Source organism: Canis aureus, chromosome 2 (assembly GCF_053574225.1).
Source record: "Canis aureus isolate CA01 chromosome 2, VMU_Caureus_v.1.0, whole genome shotgun sequence".
NCBI classification, from domain to species: domain Eukaryota; kingdom Metazoa; phylum Chordata; class Mammalia; order Carnivora; family Canidae; genus Canis; species Canis aureus.
This window is the reverse complement of record NC_135612.1, coordinates 8,627,239-8,650,593: the sequence shown is the minus strand read 5'-3', so window position 1 is coordinate 8,650,593 and position 23,355 is coordinate 8,627,239. Positions and strand designations below refer to the sequence as shown.

The window sequence follows — 23,355 nt, the reverse complement described above, 5'->3', positions numbered from 1 at the left end:
GGTCAATTTTTAAAAAGAAATTCTGCAATGAGAAAACATTTGAAGCCACTGCGAGCTCTTGGTGCCCTTTGCAGAGAACATGTTTGAGAGGCACCAGTGATTGCCTGCCTCTTACAATCCATTTAGAGAGTCAACCTCAAACCTTTCCTTAGGTAATGGGATTAGCACTCTGTTGGGACTGCAATCCTTACAGATACAAATTTGTTTCTAAATGTCCTAGCTAGTAATCCTATGCTCTTTAACAGGTTTTATAATGTAATTGACACTCTTGGAATGGAAAACATAGATGGCAGACTTCTTTCTACTGGATCAGGAAATTCAGAGGCTTTAACAGAAAGTACTCTGGAGGAAGTTAAAATTAGTTGCTCCTGGTCTTTGTTCTTCAATGATAGTGTCATTGAAGGAAAGTGATGAGTAAGCTGAATTTAGAATACAGTGATCCATAGATGCTTTTATAAGCTGTTCAACCATACATGAAGAAATTTCCTTTTAATGTCCTTAATTTTTATTATTTCAAGATAAAAATATATTAAGAAATATTTTCAGTTTAAGCATAGCGCTTGATACTTTAAAAACCTTCTGAGCCAGTTAGTTTTAATATAAAAGGAATAAAAGTTGGGCAGCCCCGTGGCTCAGAGGTTTAGCATTGCCTTCAGCCCAGGGTGTGATCCTGGAGACCCGGGATCGAGTCCCACACCGGGCTCCCTGCATGGAGCCTGCTTCTCCCTCTGCCTGTGTTTCTTCCTCTCTCTCTCCTTCTGTGTCTCTCATGAATAAATAAATAAAGTCTTTAAAAAAAAAAAAAAGGAATAAAAGTCAAGAAGTATTGGGTTCTTCTCTTCCCTATCCTCTTTCAGCAAGCCATCTTTTACTTCCCCAGAAGGATAATACAGGTATATTGAGACATTATGATCCTTGGAAAATAAAACAAGATAAAATCTTAGTAAACTTGCTGTATAACATATTCCTGATCAAATTTTAATGTTTTTATTCCCTTTTACTGTTAATTATATCATAACATGAATAATGACTGAACATTGTAAACAAATATTATTACTTTGAGAAAATGCCTAAAAATAAAAATATACCAAGTCTGTTTTGTGAAGCATATTTTTTAATAGCTAGGATTCCAGTGAACTATAAAATTTGAATTACAATATCTTTTGAAGATCACTTGAGTTTAATATAAATACTAGCCTTGTACTACATTGAGAAATTTAGATTAGACAGCAAGTATTATTGTATAGCAAACTTTGACCTGATAATTGTTGTAATATTTTTCTTTTGAAATTGTGCTCAATTTTTTTCAAAAATGTTCTGTTAATTTCCCTTTCATCTTCAATATATGGTGTTGACTATAGCTTTCTTTACCTTGTCCTGATGGCTTCTGATCATAACCTTGTATATGAGTTGTGACTGTGCTGGAGAAATCCTGGGGTACACTGTTGGGAATAAGGACTTTGGCATCAGAGTCCTGATTTACTACTCGCTCTCTGACTGCCTGGTGTAAGTTCCTTGACCATTCTGAGCCTCAATCTTCTCATCTGTAAGGTGGGGCTGGTAATACAGATCTAGGGTAGTGGTAAGGGTTTCATGAGATGGAATTGCATCTAACAGTGTGTGGCATGGAGAAGGCATTTCCTAGTTTAGTAAGTTTAGTTCCTAGGTCATAGTAGCCAGAGATGGAAATGCAGATGATTGGGTTTGGGTTTGAGTTGGGGTTTGGGTTTGGTCAGCTTCATGTGTACATGCTGACTGCAGCCGTGGCCTTGATATTCATCATTGGTTATTTCTTTGTTTGCTTTTTATTAAAAAGAAGAAGACAAAGAAGAATGAAGCTATGTAATCTCCAAGGTAGTATAATATGGCTGTCAGCATCGGCTGAAAATATGTATGACTTAAATCAACTACATTTGCAGATAAGAAATTCCTACCTCATAGGATTATTTTAAAGACTCAAAGATATATAGCAATTCAAAGAGCTTTAGCACATGCTAAGTGCTCAGTAGAAGTAAGCTATTACTAATATAAAGATGTGACTCCTGTGATGGAGGTTAGGAACTCTGAATTTTGGCTGAAAATCATATGTGTAAAGCATTTTCTGTGTATCTCTATATAAGCTAATCTTTATTTCATTTTTTTAAGGCTAAGCTTTTAATGGTTATAATTAACAATTAAAGTTGCTAAATTTTGGGAATATATTTGAGTATATATTTATTAAAACAAACAATCCCTTTTGGGTTTTTTATGTATAGTCTTTAAAAGAGTCAAAAATTAGCAGACAGGTGTTTTTTTTGTTTTGTTTTGTTTTGTTTTGTTTTTAGAAAATCATACCTGGGAGAAATAATTCTAAATATATCTTATATCTTATCCAAATGTATGCAGATTGTGTGTGTATATTCCCTTTAGAAATCTAGAATCTAGAAAGAATTTACTTGGTCCCTCTTTCTGGGTCCTGGCCTTATATCATGTCAGTAGCCCACTGGTCTAGCAACATATATAGAGTTCTTTCAATCTGGTGGTAAATATTTGCATGTAACCCAGGCTTATGTCCAGTTGGCATACACTCATCTTCTACTAATTAAAAATACTGTACATAACAAATTAAGCATTTTTGCTTTGAAAAAAATGGAGGGCCTAAAGCAGTCTCACAGATTTTAGAGGAATGATGCTCATCAGTTGTGAGACTTCTGACTCTGCTTTTTTTGATAATCTGAGTGTCGGGGTCGCAAGGGAACTCAGAAGCCAACTATCTCAATTTATAGTTTAGAATATGAAGCTCAGGGTAGTTAAGGTATTGGCCTAGGGATGGGTCAGTTTTAACTTCTTTTTTTTTTTTTAAGATTTTATTTTATTTATTCATAGAGACAGAGAGAGAGAGAGAGGCAGAGACACAGGCAGAGGGAGAAGCAGGCACCACACAGAGAGCCTGATGTGGGACTCGATCCCAGGTCTCCAGGATCACGCCCTGGGCTGCAGGCGGCGCTAAACCGCTGGGCCACCCGGGCTGCCCATTAACTTCTGTGTCAACTCTGGTCAATTGGTGTTGTGGCTGTTTGGAGGCCATAGATTTGACATTCTTCAGTTAGATCAAGATCACACAGATAGTTTGTGGCAGAGCTGGAACTAGAACCTAGTTCTTTCGGTTTCTAATCTCATTTTCATTTCTCCTGGTCATTTTATTGTAAAACTCATGGAAACCTTTATATTGAATATGTCTTTATAACCTTCTAATCCATTATGTAGGCATGAAAAGTTAAGATTCTGACATTTTTATTATATGCAAAGGAAGTGAACATTACCTTGTTAAAAATATCATGCTTATTATTCAATTTTGAAACTGCAGACAAGATGTGTGAAAGAGAAATGTAGCTTCATATGCATATTTTTTAAGTGTGACCCTTTGTTACTGCGCCGTTTTACAAAGTATGCCATCAGCCTTTTTTAAGGACACATTTCAACATGGATTACATTTTTAGAGAATTAGCTTGAATTATTTTCAGCTAATGGCCAAAACATGTATGTATCTGTATGTGTGAAGTAGAAAATACATTATCAATAGCTAAAAGTGATTGTGATATTATGAATAATGTGATTATATTTCATACAGTTTTTTTCTTTTTTTTAAAGCTTGTATTTATTTATTCATGAGAGACACAGAGAGAGAGAGAGGCAGAGACACAGGCAGAGGGAGAAGCAGGTTCCATGTGGGGAGCCTGACGTGGGACTCGATCCCAGGACCCTGGGATTACGACCTGAGCTGAACCACTGAACCACCCAGGCATCCCTATTTCATACAGTTTTTGAGACCAGTGGATGTAGTGTGTGTTTTTCCCTGGGTAGCAATGTTAGCACACAGTAAATATCTAACAATATGGTAACTCTTCCCCCATGTAGTCTTCACTCTAACTGGAAAAAATCAATTGCTATGCTAATATGGTACAGTTCGTAAGTTATGTTAAGATGCTAAGTGAAATTCAGGCATTTTGATATAACTATCATTTTTTTATAGGAACTAATCTGTCTCTCTTTCTCTCTCTCTTTCTTCTTCTTATACACACACTACCCTTCCTTCCAGTCATCCACCTTTCCTGTGGCGTGCGCTGTGTTTTCCTCTTTCTGCCTTAGTAGCCAGTGGGCTTAAAGTTCTACATTACCTTGAAACCCAGGCTTTAAAGATGGGCTCAGGGCTGTTCCCTTTACTTCTTTTGTCCAGTAGTTCTTTATAACCTGAAAGGTTGATAAATGTCTGAATTGAACCATGATTACAACTTGCCAAACTTCTCTCTGTCTTGATAATTGAGTCCTCCTTTACCTACCTAGCAATGTACTGATTATTTGGGGATATACAGTAATTTCTTTTAACAAGAATATTGAGGGATCCCTGGGTGGCTCAGCACTTTAGCACCTGCCTTCAGCTCAGGTCGTGATCCTGGAGACCCGGGATCGAGTCCCACATTGGGCTCCCTGCATGGAGCTTGCTTCTCCCTCTGCCTGTGTCTCTGCCTCTCTCACTCTCTCTCTCTCTCTCTTTCATGAATAAATAAAATCTTAAAAACAAAACAAAACAAGAATACTGAAATATTATCAGAGCTAACATCGTTTTAAGGCAGGCCTGACACTGACCCATGCCCATAGCCAGGGCAGGGCCAAACTAGTCTAGTATAGTTTCAGGGGCTTGCATGTCCTCTCCCTCCCAAATATTATCCTCCTTTTCTTTTATTCTTACATCCTGCTCTTTATTCTATAATTAGACATACAGCTTCTTTGCAAGAACAGTTTGGAGGGATAAGTTGTGGGGAACTCATTCACAGGAAAGTGCACAAACCACAGAACTGCCTACATAACCACTTCTCGACCAGTGGGAGGCAGAGCTAAGTCAAAAGGAGCACAAGCTTTGAGTCAGAGGGCCCTGGAATTAAGTCTTTTCTTTCTTTTTTTTTTTTTTATTTTTATTTATTTATGATAGTCACACAGAGAGAGAGAGAGGCAGAGACATAGGCAGAGGGAGAAGCAGGCTCCATGCACCGGGAGCCCGACGTGGGATTCAATCCTGGGTCTCCAGGATCATGCCCTGGGCCAAAGGCAGGCGCTAAACTGCTGCACCACCCAGAGATCCCAAGTCTTTTCTTTCTTTTGAGACATTTTGTCGCCTTGCACAACTTAACATTTGTCACCTCACTCAGACCACTGTTTCTTCACAGTGTAAACTGAAGATGATAATGTTCCATCGACTGTAGATGAATAAATGGGAGGCTGAGGTCCCTACAGGCCCATGTTGCGGGGATTGTATCTTTGCCAGGAGTCCTTTGTGTTGACTTCTAGGAGTTGAGGAAATGTAGGGGCCCTGTTGCTTGCTTACTGCTGTGCTACTTGTTATGTAGATGCATTTTTTTTTTTTGCTTGTTTTTCTTTGATGATGTCATAACTGGATCCATCCTCATTACCCTGAGTATTCATTAATCGAGGATTTCTGCCCTCGCGCCTCTCTCATGTAGAAACAAGATGGACACGCAAGAAATCGTTAAAGTACCAAGCTTGTTATAAAAGGTCACCCGTGCTACAGATGTTGGGGAGGGTAAGAACACACTGTGGGGAATCCAACACCATAGGAACAACAGCTCCACTTTTCTGGTGGTGTGGCCATTTAGGTAAATGGCATAAAAGTATGTTTGATGCCAGGACACAGGAAGGTTAGTCCTGTAAAAATCATAGTTTTTGTCAAATCTTGTTTTCAGGATTTGGTTTCATAGAAGAAATGAGCATTTCTTGTAAGAGTATCTAATTTGCAGCTTGGCTTCTTCACATTCCAGTGAGTGGAGGCAAGAGTTAATGGGGTGAAGGTTACTGGGTTCCCATACCTGTCCCCAGGGGCTCACATTTTCTGAGAACACATCCTACATTAAATTTATGATTATCCAAGAAGCCATTATAGAGTAATGGCTGAAATAGAAGCTTTGTTATGTGTTCGTTTTTTAATTCTGTATTGACCGTTTCATTAGGTAAAATGTCTTATGCGTATGTTGGAACTCTCATGAGTTTAAGGCCAATTAATTTGTTTTGGATGATTTTTTAAAATCTCACTTTTGTCCCTCATTTTTTGTATAGGTTTTTCCCCTGCTTTTTGGGTGTCATCCTTTCACAAGGGCCATGCTAATCTTCTCTGTATCATTCCAATTTTGGTATATGTGCTGCCAAAGTGAGCAGCCCTTCTTTTTTGGAACATTTCCCTTGAACCTTAGTTCCTAAGAGTTTGTTATAATACTGTAATGGTTTACAGGTAGCTGAAGCATGTCTATCTGTGAAAGTCGTGATATCTGTTACAAATATTTGCTGATGTCTTGCTATGTGCCAGGCACTATGCTAGATATTGGGGGTACAGTAGTGAAAGCATACAAAAATCTCCGCTCTTATAGAGCTTACAGTCAGAAATTAAAGTGATAAGAAAAATAGGTCATATTGTAATGAGATGGAATACTTTGGAGTAGTAAGAATGGTGGGTCATCCCAGGAGCATGGGAAGGTTGCAATTCTAAATATCAAGGTCAACGAAGAGCTCACGGAGAAGGTGGCAATTGAGCAAAGACCTGGACTGAGCAAGGGAGGAAACCCCATGGATATACATGTGGTGTGAGAGTATTCTAGGCAGGGGAAAGAGCAAGTGGGAGGATGCCTGTGTAAAGAATAGCAAGGCCAGTGTGCCTGGGTGACATGGAGCAGGGGAAAGGGTGCAGGGGGGAGGGACCCATGAGGAGGGGTGAGGGTTAGAGAGGCTGGATTTGTAAGGCCTGGCATGCCAGGATGGTGACTCTTACTTTTATTCCGACCCAAATGAAGGGGTGTTAAGCAGCAAGATACGAGCTGCTTTCCTAAAGGTTCCCTATGATTGCTGTGCATTGAGAACAGATTATAAGGTGGCGGGGGCAAAAGCAGGGTGCTGAGTTAGGAGGCAGTTGCAGTGACCCAGGCATGAGAAGATGGTAGCTAACTACTTACTGTGCGCTCAGTGCTGCCTGTAGTGTATACAGAGCCCCCCCCCCCCCCCCCCCCGTGCAAAGGGACCACTTCTGTATATTTTTCAGCCTCTGCATTTTTCCCCTTGTAGCTCAGATCTTACGTAAAAGGGAAAGAGGAATCAGTGACATCCGTCATACTGTTTGAGTCATGACTGTGATCATATGAATCCTATGTATGTGTGTGCAGCATTTTTATAGTTTTCAAAGCATTCTTGTATGTCTATTTTGCCACACGTAGCCCTCACTATAGCCTATTTTGAAAGGGTAGCAGTCCCCAGGTTTATAGGCCATGGCTAGAGGCATCCAGCTGGTTCCTTCTCTTTTCAGGAGGGTGCATATTGGCTTCTGTGAATATGTATAAGCTAAGCAATAACCAATAACCATCTATTCATGGAAGATGGGGTTTGGGTACACTTAAAGAAATTTACTCAGCTGCCGGCTCATTAAAGAGTATATCTATCATTGGTGGTGGCTAGGTTGTCAGGCTGAAAAACCTTCCTTGTTATTGGAATCGGGTCTGTAAATCGTTCAGACGAGATTCTTCATCAAACAAGAACACACACCATTTTCTCCTTTTAAATCCAGCATTTCTTTTGGCAGGATTCATATATCTAACGGTGAAGTAGAAAAAAGTGTACTAAAACTGGGGGAAACCCCCAATCCCCCCACAAAAAAACCCCAGGAAGAATTATAATACCCAAAGATACTTAATTTTTGCTAAGCAGTGTTACTAGGTACAGTGTTACCTTGTGTATGTCAAAATATTTCAGGCAGAGATGGTTTTCATATATGGAATTTAAATAATAAGGCTCGTGACATTTTACTTTTAACCTGCAAGATACATCGAATACAATTAAAATATTCAAGTTAATGTCAAAGAAAATAACAAGTAACTTCTCTCTGTGATTTAATTTGAATTTCAAAGACATTTTCAGCGTTTCAGACAAAGGACGAGGGAATTGTAGAAATTGCTCTACGTTATAGTAGTTGAGAAAGCAGAGTGTGTATGTTGTGTGATGTAACAGCTTTTGCCAGATTTGAATGAAAAAAACCTCTGAATGGGAAAATATACCTTTGTAGTCAAAGGGAATAATATATCACTTGAATTGTGTTCCTGAATTGCCATTTGTCTAGGAAATTGAATTTTTGAATATAACAGCAGTAAAATGCAAAGAAGGCAGATTAATATAGTGATGACTGAAAAAACTTAAGTGCTCAGGGAAGGAATTTGAACTTATGGTTCACACAATAGTGCTCTATTTCTTTCTTACAAATATGATTATTGAAAAGATTAATATTTTATGTTGGAAAAGCTACTTATTTGAATAAGCTCTCAATTATAATACTCCCCATTAAAGTGTTTTTTTTTTTTTTTTTTTTTTTTTTTACTTTGCACTTGAAATAGCAGTATGTGTAAAATGCAGTTGACGTTCTGGCTTCTGATCTGACAAGCTTTTGCAGTACATGATAGGTATAGCCTTTTCAAAATGTTCTTTTTGAACATTCTGCTGGGTAATGGTTTCCCAATTTGCCTAGGGATCGGTGCCCTGGGTACCATCTGAGACAGTGGCTCATTGTTCCCTGATCCTGTTCTTTTCTGTGTGGACCACTCTTCACATTCCTTCTTCCTCCCTCCTCTTCTCTTTTCTCACTGATTTAATGCCTCTGTTCAACTATATTATCAAGTGCCTACGATATGATATGCCAGGCATTCATTATTCCAGGACCTGGAAATACAGCTCCTTGTGCTCTTGAAACTTACCTTCTTGTGAAAAAGGTGAACAAGAAACAACTGGAACAAATGAAAGCATTCAGTCTGAATAAGCCCAACTAGCAAGTAGTGAGAGAGCCGTGGGTGCACCACTGAGGTAGGGGGTGAAGGCCACTCACTTCATGAGGAAAGAGCTGAGCCTTCCTTCTTGTGCCTTTTCCCATTGACCCTCTCCCTGATCCCTGGGAGCCTGGCTGCACTCACAACTTTCATGTACACAGAGGTGAGGCCAATGCCACATTATTCCTCTTCCACCCACTCAGAGATCTTCCAGATACAGATGGGCTGTCCCTAACATGCTTTCACTTTCTTATTTCCTATTAAGAATTCACTCAGGATTACGCATATCAGAAGGCTTTCCTGATCCTTCCATCACGCCCTTGCTTCATCCTCTGCAGACCACACATGCTGGATTTGCTATGATTATAGACCTTCTCACATTGCCTTGTAAGGTTTGTCTTCCATCCCTTACTATGCCACCCCCGACTGCTCCAGTGAAAGCCAGGTCAGCATGATTCTGTTTATCTTTGTTTTTCCAGAGGCTAACACAGTGTCTGGAGAAGATAAGTTTCAATGACTTACTTTAGATTTTTTTTTTAACCAAATTAATGAATTGTTTAATCTTACAGTACTTGCTCTTACAGTAATTTCAAGCCTCTAATGTACTTCTCTTCTAAGACATGACTGATTAAATGAAAGCATAAAAGGTAACATAGTAGGGGATTCATTTAAGAAACTAAATGCATTCTTGTCAGTTAAATAACATGTGAAAAGTACATTAATAACTGGTTTCCTCTGTTTTACTATTTATATTTTTCACAGCCGAAGAGAGCAGGATTCTGAACCACATTTAGAATTAATCAGAAGAAACCTAACAGGCATACAGAAAAACAACATAATTATATATGTGGTTTTATATATGCACTGGAAAGTGAAATTAGATAAGTCATTTGAAGAGCTGTATGATTCATGATAATGCAATCCATTATGTGGCTCACCTTAAATTATACTGTATCACTGAAAAAACATGCCGTGGCTCTAAAATATTTTATATGGGTGGTGTCATCATAGATTTGAAGGAATAAGTATAGATATTTAGAAGTTTTCATGGGAAGATTTTTAAACATTTTTAAAAGTTTACATTTTCAATAGTGACACGTTTTTATTTGCCCACTTCTAAGATGAAAAGAAAATGATTTTATCAAGTTCATTCTTAAGGTTTTAAAACTGTTTGCCATCTTTTCCAATAGTTTAAAAAAATAAATAAATGAGTATCATCCAGTTTAGTGGTCATCGACTTTAAACGTCATGGCATTTTTGTATTTTAGTACAGCCTTCTTAAGTCTATGTATGTTTTTACCCTCTTTAGTCATAGCAGTTTTAAAGAATGGTCATTAGGTTCCTTGGACACAAATTATTGCCCCCAAAAGGGTAAGAATATAAACAACACAAATACTGAAGTCTATTTTTTTTTTTGTTAAAATAGGTACATTTCAAGATCCTTTTATGTTGTTCTTCTGAAATGTCTATTAGTAGATGGTAAAATGATAAATTCAGCTGAATATAAAGGAGAGAAGGGAAGAAGAAATGCAACTCTGAGTTAATAATTTCTTTTTTTTTAAATAATTTCTTAACTTCTGTTTTCTTCCTACGTGGCAGAGAAACTTAGGTAAATTCATTAAGTTTTAGTTGAATGATAATTATTATTTATAAGAGAAGCGTAGCATCATTGTAATTATACTGTCAAAGTGGATGTTTGCTTTTGTTTTAATTTATTGTGAGTTCAGAAGGAAGAGTTGTTTCATCACGAGTGTCTATGATCAGCACATAAAAAATAACAAGAAAATAGTGAGCAGAGCCCAGAGTTGCAGCTTCTGCTTCATTTGATAACCTGTTACGATAACATATATGTCGTGAATATTCTTAATTCTTGGTTGAAAATATTGATTAAGATGAAAGGGTTTCTGTTTTTTTTTTTTTAACCTTTAAACATTCCCTAATATAGAGAGCTGGCAGTGATGGATGGACTAATATGTAATAAATATAGAATCAGAGGTCTGGAATAATCTTTGGAATAATCAGAGGTCTGGAATAATAATCACCTCCTACTCCCTGAATCTCAGAAGTAGTACGCCAAAGGATTTGACCTCCTAAAGGTCTTTGAAGAAAATTTCATTACTTTTTTTATTGTGATATAGATCATACATACAGATGCATACGTAAAGCTTAAACAATGTAAAGAACAGCCATAAATTCCTATAGGACCACCACCCACGTCAAGAAATAGAACATTACCCTTGCCCCAGAAGTCCTCTCTATGTGAAGTTGCATCTACTTTTCTATCAAAACTGGCTCCAATTTTCAAAATTGTGTTCAGAGATTACATGTAGAATCACTGGGTTTGGCTTTCCCCCCTCCCCCAGTGTCAGGAATTCATTACTGGAAAGAGTTAAACTCCACAGAGACCCTGTCTAGACCAGAAGTATTTCTATTTCCGGTACTTTAAAAATGCATCTAGTGGCTGAAAACAAAATTGTATCATTTAGGTAATTGTGCCGGGTGATGTTTGTCAAATTAGCTGTGGAGAGCATCCTTTTCTCTGTCTTTGAAATGAAGAGGCTTAAGATGAAGAAACGTTGTTAGAGGTTTGGGTGGATGGGGTTGGGAAGAGACTCTTGGATTGACACCAATTAATTCCATCTTTCCTGATGCTGTAACGAATCCAGTGGTACTATAACCAGTTGAAATAGCAGGGTAGAAAGTGGCTACCAGAAGGCAATTTTCAGTTAAGACGTCAGACAAATGATTTCACAGTAATCAAGTATTTCAGAAGAAAAAAAAAATTGTACTGCCATTCTTGACTAGACACTAGATCTTTAAATACACACCTCAATGCTCTGCCCATAAAAATGTTGCTTTTCTTCATTTTGATATGTGCAACATTATGTCCAAACTTATTTCTTATGCCACTTTCTTACGTTGGGCCATTTGTTTGGTTTTGTCTTACCGTATTTTGGATTATTGATCAGTGAGCAGACACTTTATTACTGTTAAAAGAAGTTATAAATACCATTGAAATGGTGTTGGTGTTGAGCAGATGGGTGCTGATTTCTGCAGTTTTTTGTTTTTGTTTTTGAATATTTTCCCCTGGGATAGCTGTTGGCAAAGTGTAACAACCTGCCATTAGATTACTGGAACAGAAAGAAAAAAAGGAAGGAAAAGTAAATTAACCATACGGAAGTCTACATATATTTTTTTTCTAAAAAGAGAAAAGCACCCAACACTTTTAAATATATTTATTATAATTAAAGGGTGTAAAAATACTTGTCAGATTTAATATTACATCTAACTTTGTTTCTTTATTTTAATTTTCCCTTACCCTCCTGTTTATTTCTATGCCCTGTAGCAGATCCATTTAATAATCATTGCTGCCAGCACAGACCTGCCATCAGCCAGAGATGTGACAATTCACAAAGAGAGATGTTTGGCATTCTAGGACACAGAGGACATTAAATTTGGTGTGAGACAGAACAGGTCTTTTTTATTTTGACCTATAAAACATAGATGCTATTGTAAAAAATATCACTACACAAAATATCTTCAGCCAATAGTTCTGGATGATATCAATCTTCATGGTTTGCCCTGTGTTTTATTACTGTATTTTTTTTTTTTTTTTGCCTCCTCCTCTTATATTTTGAAAGGAAAACCAAAGGGATTCACTATACTATATATCAATTTTGAAGCAACTTGTCTGGCTTCAGAGGTGTCTCTGAATGGAGCGTTCCATTTTTTTTGTTGTTGTTAGGGTATATTCTGTAACATGTTTAAGGATCAGAGGTTTTATTATCACTAGCTGGGGCAAAGAGCAAGAACTAATCAATATTCTTCTGTAGATCTGTCTCTGGGTTTCTTACCACCCTATATGTTTCCTGTTTTTCCTTTACTTCTGCTTGAGAGCTTTTCTAGTTAAAGTCTCTCACATCTCACGCACAATCCATTAGGGTTTTCCACTTTCTCTACCTTTAAAATATACTCAGAATCTACTAACCACTTGTTACCTCAACTGCTACCACCTTGAACTGAATACTGGGATTAGACAGAAAAAGATAAAATTATATAAAAATACTATATAAATAATAACATAATAATTTGTAATAAAATAAATTTATAATGACTTCATAAATTAATAAAATGAATTTATAATAATTGCATTTTTAATAATATAACATATAAGAAGAATATACTTTCCTTGCTTTATACTTTTGCTGCCCTATTCTCCCCCCAGTCCAATCTCAATAAAAGAGCCAAAATGATTAGTTCCAAATGTTAAGTCCAATCTTGTCATTCTCCTCAGACTTCAGTGACTCTGTTTGACTACAAGCCATAGTCCTTAATAGAGACCCATAGAGCTCTACTCATCCACTCATCTGAGCTCCTCCCCTGACTTGATTCAAGCACTTTTGCCTTCTCGTGGGTGCTTACCTCCAGCTCTTTCATCTGCGTGGACACATCTACAGACAGCTACTGCAGCTACTGTGCTCACTCTTGTCCACCTATGAGTCTGGTCAAGTGTCACCTTTATAGTCTCACAACTTATTGCACACCTTACCCAAGCATTCTCACTCTCTATTACTCTGCTTTACTTTTCTTTCTCTGTTATGAACATCATTTCCTAAAATGTAAAATTATTAACTTACTGTATGTTTATTATCCATTTTTCTGCTAGAATGTGAGCTGCATGAGGGCTGAGATCTTCATCTTGTCAGTGGTGTATTTTAAGTACTTAGAAATCATGTATTGAATAAATGAGTAGGTATCTGTAAGATAAATGATTGGTATACCTCCTGCTGGTTCTTATCATGTTTCTTCCTTCCAGAATCTCACAGCTGCGCTTATCTGTAATTGAACAAATGGGTGGCATCTTAGTGAGCTCTCTTAGATGCAACATCCCAAACCAAATATTAGAACCAAAATTGTAAAAGGCAAGTAACTTGATTCTTTTTAAGTGACCTAACATCCTTATTTTTGTCTCTCTCAAATCTACAAACCTTCATTTTCTCTTCTGGTTCTAAAATATTGTGAAGGAAAAGGAGAAATTTTCAATATAGATTTAAATCCTTCTTTATAGCTATGTGACTTAATTTCTAGATGGCCCTCTGCCTGTGTCTCTGCCTCTTTCTCTCTCTCTCTCTCTGTGTCTTAAATAAAACATCTTTAAAAAAACAAAACAAACAAACAAAAAAAAAAACAAGAATCCGGGCAGCCCAGTTGGCTTAGCGGTTTAGCGCCGCCTTTGGCCCAGGGCCTGTGTCTCTGCCTCTCTCTCTCTCTCTCTCTCTCTTTCTCTCTCTCTCCCCCTGTGTCTCTCATGAATAAATAAATAAAACATATTTATAGATGGGAGTGAGGAATGAGAATCTTGGAATAAGTGCAGAATAGGATCAGATAAGAAAATAGATCATTGTCTAATTTTCTTAGTCTATTTAGGCTGTTAAAACAAAATACCATAGACTGGGTGGCTTATAAACAACAGAAAATTATTACTCTCAGTTCTGCGGGCTGGGAAGTCTAACATCAAGACACCAGCAGTTTTAGTGTCTGGTAAGAACCTGCTTCCTGATCCATGGATGGCCATCTTCACATTGCATCCTTACATGGAAGGGACAAAGGAGCTCTCCAGGGTCTCTTATAAGGACACCATGTCCTCTTCATCTACCACCACCACCTAATCATCTATCAAAGGTCCCACCTCCTAGTGTCCTCACATTGAGGGTTAGGATTTCAAACATCTGAATTTTGAGGAGGGACACAAACTTTCTGTCTAGAGTGCCTCTCTATTGCCAGATTTAGAAATAAAGCTATATGAAGATTAAAGAAGGAAAGTTTTTGGAGGAAGTTTGGCATTAAAATCCACAAAAACATGAAAAAATTCATTTCTGGCAATATATATATATATATTTTTTTAAAGCAACCACTGTACATATCATGGCCTAGTTGTAAAGAATCATTATTTAGGTTGGTATATTAAAATAGTCTGGGAGAGCTCACAGGATAACATTTGAAGACAATATGGGTTCTGAATGAAAGGGTCAAGATCCCATATAAATTAATGAAAAATATAGATCCACAGAAAATGTAGTGGAAGTATCGGTTGGGTGCTAGAACAAAAGGTGGATTAAAAATTTTACCAAGCTTTGGCTGAAAAATTTTACCAAATGCTAATCAATGAAAAGAGGAATCCTTTAGTTCAGTTTTACCCCACAAACAGATCACAGTGTCATACACTAAAAAGCTGGAAGGGACAGCCAGGATATTTGATTAGAGAATCAAGGTCCCAAACATTTGAGATGGGTTGGAGCAAAACAAATACAGTTTAATACAGTTGTTGAGGACTTCTCTCTTTAGTCCAAAAAAAAAAAAAAAGGCAACTGCATAATCAAAGGATGGTAAAGCTATATAGTATACAGGGATCATTAGAATTCTAGTAGCTACCAGAAAAAAAGTCTGATGTGAAGATGTACTATTTTAATGAACACTCAGGGTACATACAGGGACATTTCCTAGGATTTTTCACTTTTGGAAACCACGTGTTAAGAGGGATTTGGATAAATGGGAACTCTTTCCAAGAATGTTGGTCAGAGTAGTAAATGAAGGAAGAGGGATGAGCTATCTGGGAAGTATACTGCCTAGGCACTGCTAATGTATTTCATTTAATCCCCCTTAACTCTCTAAGTGAACTCATATCAACTATACAGAAAATTTATATTGCTCTTTTTTACTAAATAGAAATTATCAATGAAACTTTCAAATGGACACAGTCTTGGGAAAATATTTTGACAGAACTAGCTCAAGAAGAAATAAAAAACTTGAGAAGGTCTCTAACCATTAAAGCGATTCAATCACTTGTTAAAAACTTATTTATAAAAATATCTCAAAAGGCTGAAACATTTTTGTATGAAAGTTCTATGAACAGTTTCAAGCATATACAAACTGCACAAAATAGAGTCTTAGGAGAATATTTTATTCCCAAGTCATTTTGTAAGGCTTGGATAATCTTTATGTCAAACCAGAGAAGAGAGTATGATAAGGGAAGATGAAAGGTAAATCTTACTTGTAAAATTAGATGCAAAAATCCTCAGTGAAATAATGAAAACTGAACCCTGCCACGTATTTAAAATAATGTATCATGTCTGAAGATGTTTTATCCAACAAGTTAAAGAGTGGCTTGACATCAGAAAATTTATTAAGGTAATTCCCCACATTAATAGTAAAGGGAAAAAAATTTGCTTAATAATTTCACACAAAAACTTCGATAAAATACAGTGTCTTATTGTAAAATTTTTTTTTTTAATTTTTATTTATTTATGATAGTCACAGAGAGACAGAGAGAGAGAGGCAGAGACATAGGCAGAGGGAGAAGCAGGCTCCATGCACCGGGAGCCTGATGTGGGATTCGATCCCGGGTCTCCAGGATCACGCCCTGGGCCAAAGGCAGGCGCCAAACCGCTGCGCCACCCAGGGATCCCTGGTGTCTTATTGTAATAAAAACTCTTAGCAAACCAGAAATACAAAGCACCTATTTCTGACTAGATAAAGGGGAGTCTACCAAGACCCACAGCAAATGTCATACTTGATGCTGAAACATGAGAAGTGTTTCCTTTACATGAGAAACGAGACATGCCTACTCTCACTACTTCTATTCACTGTTGTACTAGATGTCCTAACCAGAGCAGTAAAACAAGAGAAATGAAAATGGAAGTATCGTATACATATATAAATTAAAATTAATATATTTATGTTATATATAAATTTACAGTTAAATGAATATACAATAAAACCAGTATACAGTCTTTTCTTTGAAGCAACACTGATCCAAAATGTTTTTAAATGATGCATAAAGACTGAAGAAAATTAGATTATCTTTATTTGTCATGTATGGGTTTTACAAATATATTTTTTGTTTCTATTGAGAAGTGTTGATATTAATGGAAAAAAAAAAAAAAACATGGGCCAAAGTCTAAAGAGTCTTTGACATAAAAATTCTTCAATTAAAATGTTTTGACTTAGATATAGTATATTTTTGTAACAATGATAATTTAAAGAGAAATTTCTGTATGAGAAATAGTTTAATACGTTGGGTCCCACAGACTTTAATCTTGCTGGGCAGTAATGGTATATGATTTGCGAGTGGCTTTCAGCTGCATGTAACAAAAGAAATGAAAATGTTTTCAATAAGATGGAAGTTAATTTCTTTCATAAAGGCTAGAGATTTATCTGTTTTGGAGATTAGGTGGTCTGGCTTTTCCATATACTCAGCAGGGACCCAGGCTCCCTCCAGGCTACCACTCTTACATCTTTAGGTATAACCCTTGTCCTCACAGTTCAGAACAGCTGTTAAACCTCCAGCTGCCACATGCCCTCCTTAGCCAGCAGGCTAGAAGAACGGGCAAAGAAGGGCACACGAATAATATTTTGGTTTTACCTATCGGCAGTTGAGTTTGAGACATGTCATCCTCTAATTGAGCAGTACTGTAACCAGCTACAATTAGGGTTCTTGTGATGAAGGAGGAAGGTAAAAAGGGATATTGTAAGCCTAGTGGTCCCTGTTACAGGTGGCTATTTGACTTCAAATAAAGCTGGTTTAATTGTTGGAAGATTAGAGGAGATATACTCATTATTTAATTTCACCTTGTCCCTTTCAGTGTAGGAATAAGTGTGTCATTGAGCTGTTTAAGACAATTTTGTCATTGGGAATAGTAAACAAACTTGCATAGAAATCGGAAATAACACACCATAATAAGCTTCATTAAAATTCAGTTATTTGGAGTGAAATTGCCTAATTCTTTCGGGCAACTCATGCTAACAAATTCTACTTAGCATAATTGCTGGGTTAATACTATCTCTTTTTCCAGATTAAATATTTTTGATTCACATTTATTATGGCAGTTGTCCCCTGCTCTTGGAGTAATAGCACACTGTTTATTTATATATTCTAGGACACAGAACCAAGTCTTGTTTTTTCTACCATTTCCACCTGCTCACTCTCAAACTGTTATATATTTTTTAAAATTTTTATTTATTTATGATAGTCACACACACAGAGAGGCAGAGACATAGGCAGAGGGAGAAGCAGGCTCCATGCACCGGGAGCCCGACGTGGGATTCGATCCCAGGTCTCCAGGATCGCGCCCTGGGCCAAAGGCAGGCGCTAAACTGCTGCGCCACCCAGGGATCCCTTTTATTTTTATTTTTATTTTTTTTTTAATTTTTGTTTATTTATGATAGTCAAACTGTTATAAACACACACAGTGAGACTGTTGTTTCTGTACTTTGTAGTGCAAGCATCATTATTTCCTCATTATTAAAAAAAAAAAATCAGGACTAAGTAGTCATCAGAACATGTGCAGCCTGTGTTTTCTGCCCTTTAAAGATCATGGCAGTTTTGTTGTGTGTACATAAAGACTTTAACAACTTTAAAGGTTAAGAGTGGGAGGTGCGGATTTTAGTGCTTCAAGTAAATTTAGAGAGTATTCCCAAGTATTTCTCTCACTTGGCATTTCTTGACTTTACCGAGGGGCAAAAATGAACATTTACAAAAATATAGAGCACTCCTTACAAATATTTGTGAATTTGGTCAGAATCTCACTAGGACTGTTATTTTTATTTATTTATTTTTAAGATTTTATTTATTTATTCACAAGAGACACAGAGAGAGAGGCAGAGGGACAGACAGAGGGAGAAGCAGGCTTCATGCAGGGAGCTCGATGCGGGACTCCATCCTGGGACTCCAGGATCACACCCTGGGCCGAAGGCAGGCTCTAAACCGCTGAGCCACCCAGGGATCCCTTAGGACTGTTATTTTGAGCTTGAAAATACAGATTCATTAATTTGCCTTGAAAAATTAGCTGGAGATAATAGCCAGTAAAGTATTGACAAGTCAAAGGGAACTTTGTCATATGTCAAAAGGAACTTATAAGGTTAAAATCTGACCAAAAAAAAAAAAAATAGTTAAAAGAGTAAAACAGAATAAACATCTGAAGATGTGTTTAAATTTATATAGGTACTAGTATGTGTCTAGACTGTCTAGGGTAGCATTTAATATGGCCATACACAAAATTGGCTAATAATGAAAAATAAAAGTTGATTCCTATTACATGTCATACACAAAAATATATTTCAGATGGATTCAAAAGTTATTGACAAAAATGAAAGCAAGGCTCACCTAATCTCAGGTTTGGTGAAGGACTTAAAAATGAGAGAAAAACACAAAGGAAAAAATATTTGATTTCACAAAATATAACCTAGATTTATTTATATCACACAGTGTAAGTGCATAGAACAGAGAGATTTGAGAATACACACAAAATAGTTATTTGAAGTTACATTATTTAAGGAAGTGAAATTAATGACGGGGTGTCCTGTGAGGTAGTACGCTTTGCTGTGTTTCTCTTTAAGTTTATTTATTTTTTTAAGTAATCTCTACACCCAACATGAGGTGTGAACTCATGACCCTGAGATCAAGAGTCACATGCTCCTCTGAGCCAGCCAAGTGCTCCTCCTATGTTGCTTTAACTCTTTTTTTAGATGATTGATTGATTGATTGATTGATTTGAGAGAAAGAGAAAGTGCATGTGAGAGTGTGGGAGGGAGAGGCAAAGTGGGAGAGAATCTCCAGCAGACTCTGTGCTGAGTGCAGAGCCTGTTGTGGGGCTGGTCTCATGACCACAAAATAATTGGAGAATTCTATATGCTATGCTGTGCTCACCACAAGGATAGCTACCATCTGTCACCATATGTGGCTACTACAGTATCATTGACTATATTCCATATGCTGTGCCTATTTATTCCCATGTCTTATTTGGTCCAAAACTAGAAACCTATATCTCGCATTCCCTTTGCTCATTTTGCCATACTCTAGCTCTCTTCCGCTCTGGCGAGAATGTGTTCTCTCTGTTTCTGATCTGATTCTGATTTTGTTTGTGTATTCTTTTGTTTTGTTTTTTAGATTCCACATATTGTGACATCATATGGTATTTGTCTTTCTGTTTATGTCACTTAGCATAATACCCTCCAGGTCTAGCCATACAACAAAGGACATGATCTCATCCTTTTTATGGCTGTGTAGTATTTCATTATATGCGCTCCACATCTTCCTTATCACTTAATTTATCTAGGGACCCTTATGTTACTTCCATTTCATGGATATTGTAAATAGTGCTGCAATAAACATAGGGGTGCATATAGCCTTTCAAAATAGGGTTTTTGTTTTCTTTGGTTAAGTCCTCAGTAGTGAAATTAATGGATTATATGGTATTTCTATTTTTAATTTTTTGAAGAACCTCCATACTCTTTTTCACAGTGGCTATACCAATTTACCTTTCCACCAACGGTGTACCAGGATTTCTTTTTGCCCACATCCTCACCCATACTTGTTATTTATTGTGTTCATTATCTTACCATTCTGTCGGGTGTAAGGTGATAGTTCATTGTGATTTTGATTTTCATTTTCCCTCTTTTTTTAAGATTTTATTTATTTATTCATGAGAGACATAGAGAGAGAGGCAGAGACATAGGCAGAGGGAGAAGCAGGCTCCCTATGGGGAGCCTGATGCGGGACTCGATCCAGGACCCCAGGATCACGACCTGAGCCACCCAGGTGCCCCAATTCTTATTTTCCTGATGATTAGTGATGTTGAGCGTCTTTCCATGTGTCTGTTGGCTAGCTGTATGTCTTCTTTTAAAAAAATGTCTCTTTTGGTTCTTTGCCCAATTTTTAATCAGGTTGGTTTTTTTTTGGTGTTGAGTTGTGTATGTTCTTTATATATTTTGTGTGTTAACCCCTTATCATTTGCAAATATATAGGAGAACTCCCATTCAAGAATTGCCTTTTTGTTTTATTGATAGTTTTCTTTGCTGTGCAAAAGTTTTCTATTTTGATGGTAGTCCCAGTAGTTTATTTTCACTTTTGTTTCCCTTGTTCTTAGGAGACTTATCTAGAAAAATACCACTATGTGATGTCTGAGAAATAACTGCCTGTGTTTTCTTCTAGAATTTTTGTGGTTTCAGGTCTCACATTTAGGTCTTTAATTCATTTTGAGTCTATTTTTGTGTATGAGGTAAGAAAGCGATCCAGTTTCGTTCTTTTACATGTAAGTGTCGGTTTTCCCAGTATCCTTTATTGAAGATTGTCTTCTCCCCATTGTATATTCTTGCCTCCTTTGCCATATATTCATTGACTATAAAAGTGTGGGTTTATTTCCAGGTTCCGTATTCTATTCTAGTGAGCTACGTGTCTATTTTTTTGTGCCAGTACCATACTGTTTTGATTACTACAGCTTTGTAGTATGTCTTGAGATCTGAAAGATCCCTCTGGCTTTGTTTTTCTTTCTCAAGATTGGAGAAAAAGCAAACAATTAACATACAGGCTGCTTTGAATAACTTTATGAGCCAGACTTGGAGCATGACATAATTTCTCCATTGGCTATGCACAGTGATACGAGGATTTGGGTAGTTCCAGAATCCAGAAACATTCTTATTCCACCATCAAGGGCTGTTCTAAGGGTGGAGGAAGGTGGGGAGGGGATAGTGCATTCATATGGTTCTAAGAAGCAAGTCAGCGCAATGCCTGGGGATAGGTCTTACAGCTTAGTCATGGTATTGTTGTACAGTGTTCTACCCTCAGGCCTGATGTTTTAAAGAAACCAGTACAGCCTACGGGCTTGCTGATCCATGAGCAGATGTACCACGGTATGTGTTCTAGCACATGATAAAACATTTTAATGTTTCTAGAACTGTGCTTTCTTACATTTGATATGTACATTTAGTCTGATGACTTGTTTTTTTTTCTCCTTGTGAAGTTTCTATTAAGTTGAGGGTATACTTAATAATAACTGATGGTTGGTCCAAGCAGATAGAAATTCAAAGGCAAAACAAAACAAAACAAAACTTCAACCTAAACCTCACAGTTTTTTATTTTTATTTTTTTATTTTTTAGAAAGATTTATTTTTTTATTCATGAGAGACACAAAAAGAGAGGCAGAGACACAGGCAGAGGGAGAAGCAGGCTCCCTGCAGGGAGCCCGACGTGGGACTCGATCCTGGGACTCCGGGATCAGGCCCTGAGCCAAAGGCAGACACTCAACCGCTGAGCCACCCAGGCATCCCTAAACCTCAGTTTATTTTATTTTTTTTAAATATTTTCTTTATTTATTCATGAGAGAGACACAGAGAGAGAGGCAGAGACACAGGCAGAGGGAGAAGCAGGCTCCACGCAGGGAGCCCGATGTGGGACTCGATCCCAGGTCTCCAGGATCACACCCTGGGCCGAAGGCAGGCGCCAAACTGCTGAGCCACCTGGGCTGCCCCTTAAACCTCACAATTTATACAAAAGTGAACTTAAATTGGATCACAGTTAAATGTAAAACATAAAATTACAAAACTTTTAGGAAAAAACATAGGAGAAAATCATCAGGACCTATGGCTAGGTGACAAGTTCTTAGACTTGAACTAAAAGTGTGATCCATAAAAGGAAAAATTGATCATTGGAATCCTCAAAACTAAGAACTTTTTCTCCAAAAAAACCCCTGTGAAGAGTATATGAAGACAGGCATAGATGGAAAGATATATTTGCAAACTACATATCTGACAAAGGCCTTATATCTCAAATATATATGTGTGTGTGTGTGTGTGTGTATATATATATATATATAAGATTTTATTTATTTATTCATGAAACACAGAGAGAGAGAAAGAGGAGAGACACAGGCAGAGGGAGAAACAGGCTCCATGCAGGGAGCCCGACGTGGGACTCAATCTTGGGACTCTGGGATCCCGCCCTAAACTGAAGGCAGACGCTCAACCACTGAACCACCCACGCATTCCTATCTCGAATATATTATAAGCTTTCAAAATGTAACAGTGAAAAACCCCAAGCAATCCTATTAGAACATGAATCCCTATCATACTTGCTAAAATGTACAACTAGTAATAACACCAAATGATAGCCAGCATGTGGAGAACTGGATCACCCATACATTGCCCCTAGGAATCTAAAAATGACATAGCAACTCTGGAAAAGAGTATGACTGTTTCCCACAAAATGGCCATATCACCCAGCAATTGCATTCTTGAGCGTTTATCCCAGAGAAACAGAAATTTATGTTCACACAAAAACCTGCACATGCCTCTTCATAGCAGCATAATTTATAGAAGCCTCGAACTGGAAACACTCCAACTGTCCTTCAAAAGGTGAATAGTTAAACTATGGTACATCTATACCACGAAATAGGATTCAGCAGTAAAAAGCAATGAATTATTGATACATACAAGTTGGATGGGTCTCCAGGGGATTGTGCTGAGTGAGAAGCCAATCGCAGAAGATAACCCACTGTATGATTCTGTTTATAAAACATTCTAGAAATGACAAACAGAGGAGATGGAGAACAGATTTCCTCACTGTGTTGTGAACTGTAATTGTGCAGGATGTTACCATAGGGAGGAATTGGGTGAAGGGTATATGGGATCTCGCTGTATTATTTCCTCCACTTTTGGGTGAATCTATGATGATCTT

The 23,355-nt window shown here is 37.3% G+C and overlaps 1 protein-coding gene and 1 non-coding gene across 5 annotated transcripts in view; one reads left to right on the top strand and one right to left on the bottom strand.

Moving 5' to 3' along the window:
• LOC144292608 (uncharacterized) overlaps positions 1-23,355 on the top strand; it is a 125,688-nt gene that overhangs the window by 79,518 nt on the left and 22,815 nt on the right. The window lies entirely within an intron of this gene.
• Positions 6,101-6,207, bottom strand: LOC144304245 (U6 spliceosomal RNA). The gene has a single exon (XR_013371181.1). It is a non-coding gene; the product is annotated as a U6 spliceosomal RNA (small nuclear RNA).